The following is a 14401-nucleotide window of genomic DNA, read 5'->3' as shown; positions in this document are numbered from 1 at the left end:
AATTTCAAGGAACTATGCCAGAGGCAAGTGACATGAAAAGCAAAGGATAGTAACTGACTGATTGACTGTTCATTGCCCCCTTCAACACAAACACTAGAGAGCAGCTAATGAAGCTAGTATGAGCCACCTTCAAGCCATGAGTGACTCTTCAGGCAATAGCTAGTAGATCTGTTGAATTTGTTGCAAAAGGATGCAACGGAGATGAAAAATTTACATGGGTTCAAGGAGAAACTGGACAAGTTCACAAAGAGAAATCATTCACAAGTTTCTGAATAAACAGAAACAATCTCTAGCTCAGAGATTCCGTGAGCTGAAAGTAGCTGGAGAGCAAGCATGGAAAGACAAGTATCTAACACTTATCTTGTTATCAATGTTCCCCATGCATCCATCCACTTACAAATGTTTTTGAGATGACTCGTGAAGAACTAGGGAACTTCTGGGTTCCTGTACACGATTTTTTCTTTTGTACCTGCTATCAGACACAGGATAGTAGGCTAGAAAGAACGTCAGTGTGATCCAGTGTGGCAATTCTTCTGTTTTAAAATTCGTTATTAAAAACATTTTAAAACAGAACATTCCAATTAAAATATAGTAGTACTTTAATGTTTGGCTCCCCCTCCCAAAACTGCCAGCTTGATAAAATACATTAAATCCAAATGTTTTAATGAGCTTGAACTTTCATTCAAAATGTTAGTTAAAAAGTTAATACACCTCTACTGCAATAACATTACCGATAATTCTCCACCAAAACATCCACAGCAGTTTCATAGCTTTTGCCTCCTATACCCTGTGTCTATGCAAACTCTTAGTGGGCAGCAGAATGGTCTACTACCAAACAGTCCTGGCTGCCATTTTTCTCCTCAGAAAAGCTAAATGACTCACTCTGGGTTGGGTTTGTAGGGTTTTTTCCTTCCTAAAAAGGGATACAAAAAAGAGATGGAAGAACAGGTAACAGGCATCAGCCTGTTCACTAATTAGGGAGACCTCTATACTCCTGTTTGTTCCCTCTCCACTGCACATCTCACATATGATGTGTTTCTGTCCTCTGAATTCAAGACCTCCTAGATCCTAAATTCAAAGTCTAAGAAAGACTACCTGAGCACACGTGTTTCTCAGCTGTCGGCGCTCCACTACACAATTTGGGGAGAGGTACAGAGCTAAAAAACCTAAACCATTAACACCTCATTTGGAGAAAATCTGGTACTTTTGCATTTTCTCATTTTATTTGCAGAAAGCAGAACTGGGTTATGTCAGAGGAGAGAGAGAAAAAAAATAATTTGTAAATATTAAAAAACTACATTAACCTCCTACTAAAAATATCTAATACTAGAATGTGAGAAAACACGGTACTTGCCTACATTTAAAAGAGCCTGTAAATATGATTTAGAGTGTTACAAACAAACAAGGCTTTCATGCATCAGCAAGCTAGCTGAAACAGTTGTTTAGAGAATACTACTGTAAAACATATGCAGGTTGATATCAGAGAATATACACAGCATGGTTTCTGGAAAGGAAACTATGGTTTTTTAAGCTAGTAGACTTTTATAACAACAACAGTTAACTAAGGAGAAACTGCTGAAAAACAGACTTTCAAAAAGCCTCCCCCAAAGTCTCAAGAGGCTATTAAGTAAAATAAATCTTGGTATTCGGGGAAAACATTATTTGCGTTTAGATGTCAGCAACAAAGCATCAAAAGAAAAAGCAGCAAGTGATCTGTTAACTTGCAGAAAAGGGTTAACAGCAGAAGGCCAGGGTTCTGTACTAGAACTACTTCACATATTCCCTAATGGTCCAGAAAGCAGAAAGTGGTAAAACTCACTCACATGAAAATTATTAAGGTTAAGACTAGAGAAGGAACTGTAAGAATTTCAGATAGTCTAACCAAGCCAGATAAAAAGGGAAATGCATGACAGACAAAGAGAATAATCGACAAGGTATTGCATGTCAAGGTGAGTAACTTTATGGATTTTAACAACGAATTCAGAGACACACACATTCACTCCAGATAGACCATTGACAAATAGTATTCAGTAAAAAAAAAGTTATGATGTATATAAAATATTTTAGAGAATATTACAATTGGTACATTACAAACTGAATACAGCATTCCAAGTAGGCACTTTGTAAATATACAGCACTCCAACTAGGCACACAATGTAAAAACATGGTTTGAAATGCTAATTAAACTGGAACAGTTTCAAAAAAGGTGAAAGTTGACAAGAGTCATCTTAAAAGGGATGCCAAAAAGCATCAGAAAGATCAGGTATGATAACTGTAACTGAGATATGCAGAATAAACACAGGAAAAGGTATAGGTGAAAAACCTAATAACTTGGGAGTTCAACTGGAGTTTTATAACAACAAGAATACATTCAACTAAACTACTGGAATAAAAAAATCACAAATAACATAAGACACTACTACAAAATTCATGATTAATACAAGACAATACATTTCCATACAATTGCTCAGATCCCCAAAATTGGTTTAAAAAAAGAAAAAATCACTTAAACTACAACCTAACATATTATTAAAAAGGATTATATGTTTTATTAAACAGCATAGTAAGCTGTAACAACAATTAAGACTGATCTTGAAGAACAGTGAACTACTAGAAGTTTTATACATGAAACTTTCCACTGGCACTGGACAACTTTCCAGAAAGTGATTATGAAAAGAAAGACAAAAAGAGATACATGTGTCCTATAACAAAATCCTAATTCTTTTCTAGAGATAGCAACTAACAGGCAGAGAAAATAGCACAAGAGTTGAACTCCCAGCTCTACAATCAGAATACTTGAATATGATTTTTTTTTTCCTCTTTGGCAGCAGCTAGCAAGCATACACACAGCTCTGCCTTTACGCCAGCTAGCAAACTAAAAAAGGCTTGGTAGGTTATATGGGGAGTCGCATAGTAGTCAGGCTGCAGGATCTGAACACGTTGTGATAAGGGAAGTCACAGAAGACAACAGGACAGTAATGGGGACTCTCTTACTGCAGTGGTGGGATACAGCAGCAGACAGAGGATACAAATCCACAGGAAACTACTTTTTTTTAGCTCTGCTGCTCATAGAACAATTTGTTTCCCTTGTGTTTTACAGATTTGAATACTAATATTTCTGCACACTGTAGCTTTGATCACTGTGTTAAATGTAACTCTACTGCATAAAAGGATTAGTTTGTCCGGATTGGCACAGCTATGACTCTGATATGAAGAGAACTAGGGAAAAACCTTTGAAGATCAAGTGCGTGCTCAGTTTTGTAGGCTGAATTGGCAGTAGTAGCTGAAGGTGGTTTTTGTCATGCATATAGTTTACAGTATGACACATACAACAATAATTCTGCACTGTAGTATACAGATTATAAGCATTTTTAGATTACTTAAATTTGTCTTGCTGTTGAAAGGCGTAATCCCACTCTCCCCTCACCCAACAGGCTAAGAAGTCAGGCAGCACCAGCACTCATGTTGCTTCACAACCAGCTGGATCTGAGAAGTGGACAGACAGCACAAACACAAAAGCCAAAAAGGGATGGGCGGGGGGAGCAAGATCAGCCCTTTTAGTTGCAGCACATACTCCACACTGGCTTCAGCAGATCATCAAACCTCAACCGTGAGGTTTCAGGGCACTTAAGCTGATCTAATGGCCAGCCAGTGCCCAAAGGGTTCACCACCAGCTGTGCATCCCCTGTGCCAGCTCTAAAGCACATCCCATGTCACCTTGAGCCAACTCAATTTGATTTTTAGTTCCCTTCTCACTTAAACATAGGGAACTAAAAAGGTAGAAAACCAGCAGCACAAAATTAATTACCAAAAAGTCAGATTAAACCAATAGCTAGCACAGGGAGAAGTTGCAGGTGGGAGAAGCTGTTTGGAACCATTCCTTTCAGCAGCAACTAAGCAGGTCAAATGCAATATGAAATGACAACCACATGAGTATAACATCTCAGGAACCCTCAATCTTTGCAAAGTTCTAAAAGATTTTGTGAAGGAAGGGTAAATTGTTTCAATTTTAACTTTCTAGTTTTTAATCTTTGCTAAGTCATGCCTAACCTACGCAATCAATTTTGTTCCCACCACACTGCAGTGTAAACAAACAATAGGAATGAGAAGGACCAAAATGTTAACATTTCTTTTGTGCCACCAAATAAGCTTTTGTTTTTCCAGGCATTCCCAGCACCCCTTCGAAAGGTTCCCACAGCCCATGTAAACAACATGCAAGCTGAGCGGGATGACTGTACGTACCTCCTACACAGGCAGCCAGGAACCACAGCATGTAGCTCCCCTAACTAGACAGCCACACATCCACCCCATGACATGGGACACCACCCACCTCTACCCTTCAAACAAAAAAATCCTGCCTGTGCTCCTGACTCACATGAAGTATTATCTAGTGCTCCTGCCACGCACAGCCAAACATCAGTAATGGCTGAGCTGAAGTTTGACCCTTGGTTATTTCAGCATCAGCTCACTTCTTTTCTGTTGCATATCAGGAATTACTTGATTTCAAAATAGTCAAGCATAACAGTATTCAAAGGACAAATAAGAACAAAAAAATCTGCAAGATTTACCATGGCAATAAGCTATAAAGCTGGGAATACAACACACAACCTGAAATGAAGAAACAGTATGTCCCGGAAACAAATCAAATATAACCGTGAATGTCAAAGTTGTTTTGCTACAGCAAGCCGTGTCTAAGAACCACCCTAGTTTTAGTGCACTCTCAGGTATGTAAAATTTTCAAAATTAATTTAAACATCTAGACAAGCTAAGAAACTGCCATTATGGAGATAATCAGGGTCGTTAACACAAACACATTTCTGTATTACAGGGTCGAAAAATGGAAAGTTCAGACACCTGTCTATTAGAGCCCACATAAGATATTCTTAGTAGAACCTATTTCACACACATTATCTTCCCTGAAGACATATAATGTCAAAACATAGTTAGAATTACTACTGTGTTACTAAGGGGTTACCAAAGCCTGCATGCTACTCTTGCCTTGTTTCACGAACGTGAAGCAGCCGTTCAGGACCGCATGCCACACAGCTGGTAGTGCAGAGCAAGTCCAGGGCAAGACAAAGTCCAGCCAGCTGGAAGTCAAGCAGTGACTAAGCCTAGCTCTTAACCAGACCAGAGACAACACAGTCAGAATCCACCTGCCACCACCAATAACACAACTAACACACCATGAAAGCAGAGGGGTACAACTGCCCCCTTCTACCAAAGGCTTGTCACAAGGGTGTGCATCTGCCCCCCTCTCAGCTACACAGAGAAGTTTAAACGTGCACCAGGTGGGCAGTCAGGTGTGGGGTGATGTATCACAGGTTGAATCATTTTCTCCCTCCCTCAGGACTCTTGCAACAAGTAGTAAATTAGGAGAAAAGCAATTCCCAAACATGGTGCCCCAAACAAACTTATTATTTCAAAATCCATCTTACTGGAATATGCAATAGGGCCTGCTATCTAGGTATGCAGAGAAAGAAACAGCGTCAAAAGTTTCCTGGCAAAGAAAAATACATAGCAACTTTGCCTTAGAATGATTTAAAGGATGCTGAAGATGCCCTCAAAATCCATAAAAACTGTCACTATTGTACTCTGCAGTAAAGAAAAAAAGTTACCTGACATTGCAGTGATCCACCCACTCACAGAAATGCCACAGGATCTGAAGATATATTCATCAGCTCTGGCAACAACATATGAAACCACCACAGCAGAACTCAGAAACAGACGTTACAAATAAGTTAGACGAGGGTATCTCCAGGATCACAGTTTCAGGGCCCTTTTCTATTGTGCTAGATGATCTCTTGCTTTGAGCATCATTGCATGAATTAAAACAAAATGACAAGATATAAACAGCAAGAGACATAGGCACTCCTGGCAAACTGCAGGTTTACTGACCACCTGACCCAAGCTCAGGGCCACAAGTAAGACCGCTTAGCAAAGACACAGCATTTGGTAAAGCAAAGGTGTAGACATCCTGTCATCAACAGAGATTCAAAACCATGCTAAGCTACGTGGGACCACACTTGCCACAAAAGATGAGTAACATTTCTTCAGAGGCCTGAATCCACAGTTGTAGTTTTGGTTATCATTACTAAGTGGTTATGGCCTTGAACACTAAAGAAAATACTCTTTTAAAAACTAGCCTTATTAGGCAATGGAGGAGTCAACAAAAGCATGTACCCACTACTGTCAGGTCTAGCAAAGAAATGCTAGATTTTGCAGCTACTGCAATAGCTAGTGAGCAACTTCGCAAGCATGAACTATGCTACAATGCTGAAAGGCTTGCACTCGCCAGGGAACATACTGAGCAGTTTACCCTCCTAAAAAGGGAAGTTGGGAAAAAGCTTGAAACCTTTTCTTCCCCATTGGCTTTGGCTTATGGTGTTTTGGGCTTGTCAGTCATGTAGTAAGACAAGTAGCTTGTCCTGCAGTAGCCTGTTCACTTCTGAAAACATTGCAACTGTTTTCTTTCCTGCAGATATATAAGGACACACGTTCTATCCTATAAAGCATATCACATATTTTACATAAAGAGAACAATATCCTTTCACATGCAGTTTGTAATACAGCAAACTCCCTGCGAGCGTAGGCAGATCCTGCACGCTACAGCAGATCTAAACATAAAGTTTCACCTTAAAGAAAACATGATAGACCTTATCCTGAAAAACATGTGTTCCAGAAGTATTCACCAGCACCTGCAAGAACACAGAGCCACTGCGTGCACCAAGGACATTATGCTGTCAAAGAGGGCAGAGTCAAGCAGATACTGTCAACAGCACACACCCTGGGTTTGCAGTTCCTGCCCTTCAGAAATTCAAAACAATTGCTACAACCTACAAAAACACAAAGCCATAGCTAAGTAACCCTGAGTCTGCGTGACCAGGTTTGGGAGTACTTCAATCCATCAAAAAGAGCCCCCAACACTCCATGTGCAGTCAGTTCTCCACCACCACCCTTAAACTGTTTGATAATCCCAGCAAGGGAACACACACAGAAAGTCTCTGGTAACCTGTATCATGTCAAGGTCTCCTCCCACGTTCCTATCCACCCAGAGCAACATTTCTAAAGGAAAAAGTGCTGAAAAGGGAGAATGAAAAGCTTTGACATCAGACCAAAAGGCTGAGAACTGGAGAAGGGAGCATAGGAACAAGCATAACTATTATCCCAGAATCAGTTCAGGTTTCTAATTTTCAAATAGAGACCCGTGTAAAGAGGGAGACCAGGGAAGGGAAAATAATGAATCCATGATTATGACCCAGGATACTGCAGTGGCAAGACTCATCGATCGAGGTTTATGAAGACTTTAGGGGAAACTATTGCAACTCCTCCTCCCTCAGTGTCCCCTTCTCCACAGCTCCAGCTCCACAAGGCCAGGTCTCACCACAGCACACGCACACCTCTCAGCTCCACCTGTGGGCAGCTCTCCTGCCTTGGCAGAGGCAAATCTTGTGCTTAGAAAGTGTTGCTTCAGCAGTACGCCCTGCCCTCTGAGTACACCTCACCTCAGCCTGCCTGCACTGAAGAGCTCCTAGACTTCTCAGTGCTGCTTCTCCACAGAGAAGCAACAGGCAGCTCAAGCCATTCATATTACTGAAAGGTTTTCAAGAAAACAAGCACTTCAAAACATTCACATTTTGGACAACTTATAGTAGACAGTCTTTAAACAGGAAGCATTACTTAACCCCTCAAAGCTATCCCTCTACTGTAAGCAGTCATCCAATTTCAGGTCAGAAGACAAACTAAATGCACCTGGACCAGCTTAGCCATCCACTACCTACTACAGGCTTCCCTGATACTGTAGCTGCTAGAAAGCAGTCTTGTGTGACCAGTCAGAAACACAGACCAAGCAATTTCAAGAAACACATTACCTTCCCCCTGCAACATCCCAATGACCACATGCCCATGTGACATCTAGGGCACACCGAAATGTTAATCGGTATCATAACAATGTATTTGGGTTACAAAATCCAAACAGCACTCTTAACCTTTTGTGAGACTATTAAAGGGAAATTGCTTTTCTTTTTTTAAATAGAATCTGAGGTGAATAGCATTGCAAAGTGTATTGTACTGGTACAGCTCTAAATTACAGCCAAAACTGAAAACAGCACATACAATTAAAACATGCTTCTCCACTTTAGGGCCCTATTTGTGGTTGGTCAAAAAACTAGACAAATTTTACTAGTTTGTAGTGCAACAGCCACCACTGGATCAAGTTGGAAGGATTTAGGAGCGGGGAAAAAAAAAGCTGTTTGAGAGCAAATCTTGCTGTTGTAGCTACTTGTGAGCATGCACCTGCTGAAACCATCACATCAGAATTGTACCAACAAAACAGCACACACCAACACTCCTCGTCCTCCAGCGCAAAGCCAACCATCTTGGCTCAAGATGCAGGCAAAGCTTATCTGAGCTAAGCAAGCTAGTTTTGGACAATAAGGACTATTTCACACACTTCCTCTTTCCAGCCAAGCTATGGGGGCTGTATTCACTAGCCAATGGTAACATCTTCAGTTGCCCTGGCAAATGGGAAAAGACGTCTCCTGGTATATCCACATGAAATTATGGAAAAAATACATTGTTTTGCCCTTGTAAAAATAACTGCAGTTGTTTCAGAGAATACTGAGAAAACAAAATATTGAAGAGCTACTGAATAATAAAGACCTGTCTATTTTGCAAAGGTGAGCAGTCTTGAAAAGACAACATAGTTTTTGTCACTGTGAGCACGAACAAGATTGAATGCAGTAATTCCTTTTTATTCTGACATTCCTTACTTTTGAAGTACTTGACCTTACAAACTAAATTATAATACAATATACACGCGTTATGTTTCCAAATGTAAATTATTTTGATCAAGCTTTGAAAAGAAATCTGCTATTTCAAAGTAAATATAGAGAAAAAACAAAAGCTACACACAGTTATTAGGCTTTTTTAAGCATAAACTTCAGGAATAAGGGCTGCAAGTGGAAGTGCTTACAGACATAAATCATATCCACATTACTGACAAAAAAAGGGCAAGGACCTATTAGAAGACACTTAACTGCAATGTATGCATTGATAGCGGATGAACACTGGAGAGGCTGATCAGAACTATTGGTGGAAAGCACTAGGCAGGATTCATAGCATCGGAACACAATACTTGTTTGCATTCCTTCCCCTTGCCCAAGAAATGTTCCTTCATAAGTGAGCTGCAATGCCTCTCACATTCATTACAGCCAAAAAAGTCTTGCATATGCAAAGTTCTCAAACGAGAAAAGCAAATGTGTACTTAAATATTAAAGTAAGCACCTAATCAAGCCATGATGTTTATTTACGGATTCCAGCTGATCAGAGAATGGAGCTAAAAAATGATTACTTTATTATTTCACCCATAATCTATATCAAGTGAAAGCTGGAGAACCATGTTTCATTTCCTATTGAACATGAAACTGTGACAGGTGAGAAGTGGACAGTCGTCTTCCTCACTCCTCACACAGAAATTAGAAGGTATTAAACACAGCTGAAAACTCAATACATTCAAAACAAGTCACTAAGCAGTGAATTGCCCACTATTCCTTCGAAGCCACCAAACGCATTCACCCAAGAGGAAGCCACCAAATGCATTCACCCAAGAGGAAGCCACCAAGGGTTGCCAAACACAGAGAAATGACACGGCCCTAGAGCACACACTGATAGCTACCAGAAGGGTGTTCTGGGACAGGGACTTATAAGCACGTAGTGCTGCCTACAGTCTTTCACAGACATCTGCTGGTGACCACGGAAAGGCACAGGATACTGGGCTAAACTGACCTTTGATCTAAGCCAGAACAGCCTGTGCAATAACAAGTGGCCGTACCATCACAAAGCAAGACCAAGCAGCTTGTTAACAATAAGTTAACTTCTATGCTTACATGGTTCTACGTCTTCATCAGACAAATATTTGAAGTCTTTGTAGCCTTTGCTGTCTCAAGAGACTATCTTAAAGTCCGTAGAAGTGATCCCAGTAAACAGATTTTGTCTATCCTGTGAATACATGGAGCATTTCAGTACAGAACCATCCATCAGTTTCCACAAATTCACTACATCACAATACTTTCTGTCATGGGAGAGCATTTTCAAGAGCGATTACACATAATCCTCATCATCTCTTTCAAGAATTACCTGATACACACAGTCCACATATGAGAAGGCTGAAGCAGCTCTACAGATAGGGTCTTTATGTTACTTTTATTTCAAATGTAATGTACATAACATTAACAAGCATGAGTTCTTCAGGAAAAGATCCAGAAGATTAAATGTGTTCATTAAATACAGCCTGAATTTAAAACATGCTGACCAAAAGATACTTAACTAACTTAGTTTACTTTAAAGACACAGAAGAATAGCATTACTCTGTTTGATAACAATGCCAGGCCTCCTAAATCATCACACCCCATTCCTTTCTTTTACGGATTCAGAGACAACAAATTCCGTTGAAGGAATTAACAAAACTTTTGCAAAGTACCACGTGCGTACATAATGAGGGGAAGTAAAGTTAATTTGTCAGTCTAAGACTCTAAAGATAAAAATGATTTCTTTCCCTAAACTAAAAAGCTACTTATTATAAAAGCTTCTCTAACAGCTAACGCAAACTAAATTCACATACTTTCTGATAAACATTTCTGTTTCCAGACACCACTGTAATAGTAAATTATAGAGCTTGAACACAGGAACTACATTGATTAGATCTAAGCTGCAATAAGAGGAAAAACTTAAACCTTGACAAAAATTATTTGAATAATATAAAGCGATGTATGTCCTCGAGATATTTATGAACCTGGAACACCAACAAGAATGTATAAGTGCCATCGAGAGGCAGAACCAGGCTGCCATTAACAACTGGATGACGACGGAGTGGGAAGGGCAGATTTAAGTTTGGAACCAGTTAGTGACATAAAAGCAAGTGTAATCACATATCAAAAAATGGACACAGTGCCTTTTAGCTCCTGTAGATATTAAATACAGCACAGCATTGACCATCTCCTTAACACTATGGCCTGAAGAGAATGCAACTTCCTTTCCTGACCTCCTAGTTCCAGGGCCAAGAAAAGCAAAGACTGAACTGAATGGAGAGTTCAACTTCTTTTACACCCCTTTTTAAAACAGCAGCGATGACAGGGAGCTTAAGATACAGAGATATTTTGGTCTAAAAAAAGTCTTCTCACCTGTCAGCATACTTGGTCTCAAAACGAAACTGCAAAATGTCAGGTACCCCATCTACCTTTGAACTTCTTACCGACGTCTAGCTTTTCCCGAGTTTTCACAGGCTGTCTCCTCCTCAGTAGAACAGACAAGCACACAGTTGGGAAACAGACTGTACGTACTGTCAAATGCGTAGCACGAACAAACTAAAGCACAGAGCAAGCACACATTGCTGGAATTCTAGAGTATGGCTTCCCGTTCACACGCATGTATTGTAGACCTTCAGCCACTATATGTTTCTGCAGCATTTGATTTTTCTCTACTTTCAATTCCATCTGGTAAAGAAAACACAGAAGAGCAGGACCCTAGCAACTGACCCACAGGATGTTCACAAGCTGTTTATTCTTCTTTTAATAAAGAACCAGGGAAATTCTATAAGCTTTCCCTTCAAAGTCTTTCTAGACTCCTTCCAGGGAGATGTGGAGAGGACTCATGCAGACAACAGTTTTCGCACAGAGTTATGATTTCTGGATCTATGTCTGAACACTGCCTCATCAAATAAACAACATTCAACCTACACTCTTCACTTCTTAGTACATCCTCTTCATATATGAACTGTCGTATAAATTTTAACTCCTGAATAGTACAAGTTAACACTGACAGACATACGTGCTCCTTCCCCGACTAACTACTGCAGTGTTTTTCTTCAGTTAAGAGCAAGTTAAGATATTCTATTAAAAACAATCTAAGTTTTGGTGTAGTTCTGGCTCAGAGGGAAATTCTGCACGCTGCAGAAATGCTAAAAAGCAAAGCAAAACAAACCCCAAGCAAACACAGTCCCATTCCCAATGGGACCCATCGTTCCCCAGCCTCAGAGTAAGGTTTGGAGCGAGAGCAAGAGCACTTGCCCGTGCTTCGTGAAGAAGCAACTTCTCCGATAAACAGGAAGAGCCAACGCTACTTCTGGCTTTTAAATTGCATTTAAAAATGCTTTACGTGAAAAAGCAACTCCTTAATAACGTTTTCCTGTGACAACGCCAGCAGCATTTTCCACCCAAGTGTTATGCAAAAGAGCAGGCAGGAAGGAGCCACAGGGTCTACTAGGAGCCACTCGACCCTTTAAGGAAAAAAAAAAAAAAGAAAAAAAAAAAAACCAAAAAACCAAAACCACACGGGGCGGGGGGGGGAGAGGTTTGAAAACCTCCCGGCTTACGGCACGGCGGCCGTGCCCGTCGCTCACCAGCCTTGCACAACTTTCCGCCCCGGCGGTTCCGCTCGGCTCTGACGGGCCCCGGGGAGGGAGCGGGTCCCGAGCCCTTTAGCCGCCCGCCGCCTTTGTTCGCAGGGGCCGGCGCTCCCGGCCCGCGACGCGGCGGGTACAAAGGGGGCGGCAGAAGTTGCGGAGGAGACCTCAGCCCTTCCCGGGGGCCGCCGTGGTGGCGGCGGAGCTTCCCCCGTCTCCTCAGCCTGCGGCGGGCGGGAGCCGCTCGCTCGCCCGCCGGGCACCAGACCGTGCGCCGCCGGCAACGTGAGCCGCATGGGAAGCGGCGGCGCCGCGCCCCCCGGCCCGGCCCCCGCGTGCTCCGCCGGCGGCGGCCCCGGGACACCCAGCCCCCCTCCCCCGGCGGCTCCTCCCGCTCACACTCACTTTTCGGGGCGGGCTCCGCTGGGCTCTCCCTCCGCTCCCGGCGCGCACGCCTTCCCGCCGGCGGGGCGATGCCGGCGGAGAGGCAGAGCCCCCCTCCCCCGGCGGGAGGGGGCCCGCTGCCCCCTGCCCCGGGGCTGCCGCCGGGGGCCGGGCGGCTTCGGGGGGGTAGGCGGGTCCAGCCCTCCCCCCCCACCTCGGGCGGGCTGCGGGCAGGTGGTCTTCGGGGCCGGGCCCCGGGCCCGCTCCCCCCGCCCCGGCTGCGGCTGTCCCGGCGACTCAGGTGCGCCGCCGCGTCCTCTCACATGGAGCCGCCGCCTCGCCGCCCCTCGCTGCCCCCCGGGCCGGTCCCTGCGTCGCCGCCGGCCGGGAGGCGAGTGGCTCGGGCCGCGGCCCCCGTCCCGCTCTCCCTCTCATGCACCGCGGGCGCCGCCGGGCCCCGGCTCCAGCGGCGGGAGGGGGGCGAGGGGAAAAGAGGGGAGCCGCTAGGGCCCCAGCTGGGCGGCGCGGGGCAGCCGGGCGGCGGGGCTCGGCGCCGCGGCCGCTCCGCTCTCCGGCATGTGGGAGCGGCGGCGCGGGGCGCTGGGCGGCGCGGCGGGGGCAGGGCCGGGCCGGGGGGCCGGGCGCGGGGCGGGGGGGGGGGGGGAGCGGCGGGCAGCAGTGCCCCGGGATCCGCTGGTTTCCTGCGGCGCCGGGAGGGGGCGGGGAGGGCGGGCGAGAGAGCGAGCGCGGCGGCGGCGCGCGCGGATGACAGCCGTAACCCAGCAACAGGCCCCGCCCCGCCCCCGTGCCGGCGCGGGACGATGACGCCGAAGGAGGGCAAGGTGGAGCCGAGCAGGTACCGCCGCGGCTGCACGGTTCAGACCGGGACAAGGGGGCGGTGTCACGCGGCGGGGCGGGGCTCGTCCCGCGCGCAGCCGCGGTTGGCGACCTCGGCGCGCCCCGCCCCCTCCCGCGGCGCGGGGCGGGGTAGCTCGTGAGCTCAGCCTGGGAAGGGGGACGGCTAACGCTCGCTCAACCCCCACTCCACGCCCTCCCCGTGACGTCAGGGGCGCGGGGACGGGGCGCAGCCGTTGCCCGCCCGCCCGCCCGCGCGCGTGCCCCCCGGGCGTTGGCGCTGCCATGGGAACGACCGGTGGGAGCCCGCCGGGCCGCGCCGCTTCTCGGCGGCCCCTGCCTTGTTCCGCTTTGTACCCGCAAACCTGCTCGGCTTTGAGGGCCGGCGGCGAAGGGTGCTGGTCCTGCAGCGGCCAGCGCTGTTCCTCGGCCGCGCAGGTGCTCCCGGAGCCCAGGGAGGTCCCTGTCCCCTCTCTGCCTGGCCTTCTCCACGATGACGCCGAGCCCTGGGCGCCTCCGACTCGGTAACCGGGATAATGGTTATGCAGGCCCTGCTCTCCTAAAGATTAGAAAAAAAAAATAGCAATTACAGGAGCCTCTAACATTTATTACGGCGTTGTGGCCGTTACACGAGAGCTCTGCCAGGGTTCCTTTAGTTTGCAATGCAGAAGGTCTGACACTCTTCACTGAACGCGAGGAAAAAATAAAATACTTAATTGCTGCTCATTAAGTGCATGGGATGCCTGCTCACAGCATCCAGCC

At 45.3% G+C, this 14401-nt stretch overlaps 1 protein-coding gene across 1 annotated transcript in view; it reads right to left on the bottom strand.

Moving 5' to 3' along the window:
* Positions 1-13381, bottom strand: part of FBXW7 (F-box and WD repeat domain containing 7) — a 195342-nt gene extending 181961 nt beyond the window's left edge. Inside the window, exon 1 of the mRNA XM_075029865.1 lies at positions 12806-13381. The gene's annotated coding sequence lies outside the window, so the exon portion shown is untranslated. The remainder of the gene's footprint in view (positions 1-12805) is intronic.
* Positions 13382-14401: the final 1020 nt, after the last annotated feature.

Source organism: Buteo buteo, chromosome 1 (genome assembly GCF_964188355.1).
Source record: "Buteo buteo chromosome 1, bButBut1.hap1.1, whole genome shotgun sequence".
In the NCBI taxonomy this organism is placed as follows: Eukaryota; Metazoa; Chordata; class Aves; order Accipitriformes; family Accipitridae; genus Buteo; species Buteo buteo.
The sequence above is the reverse complement of the archived record's forward strand: the minus strand, read 5'-3'. Positions and strand labels throughout refer to the sequence as shown.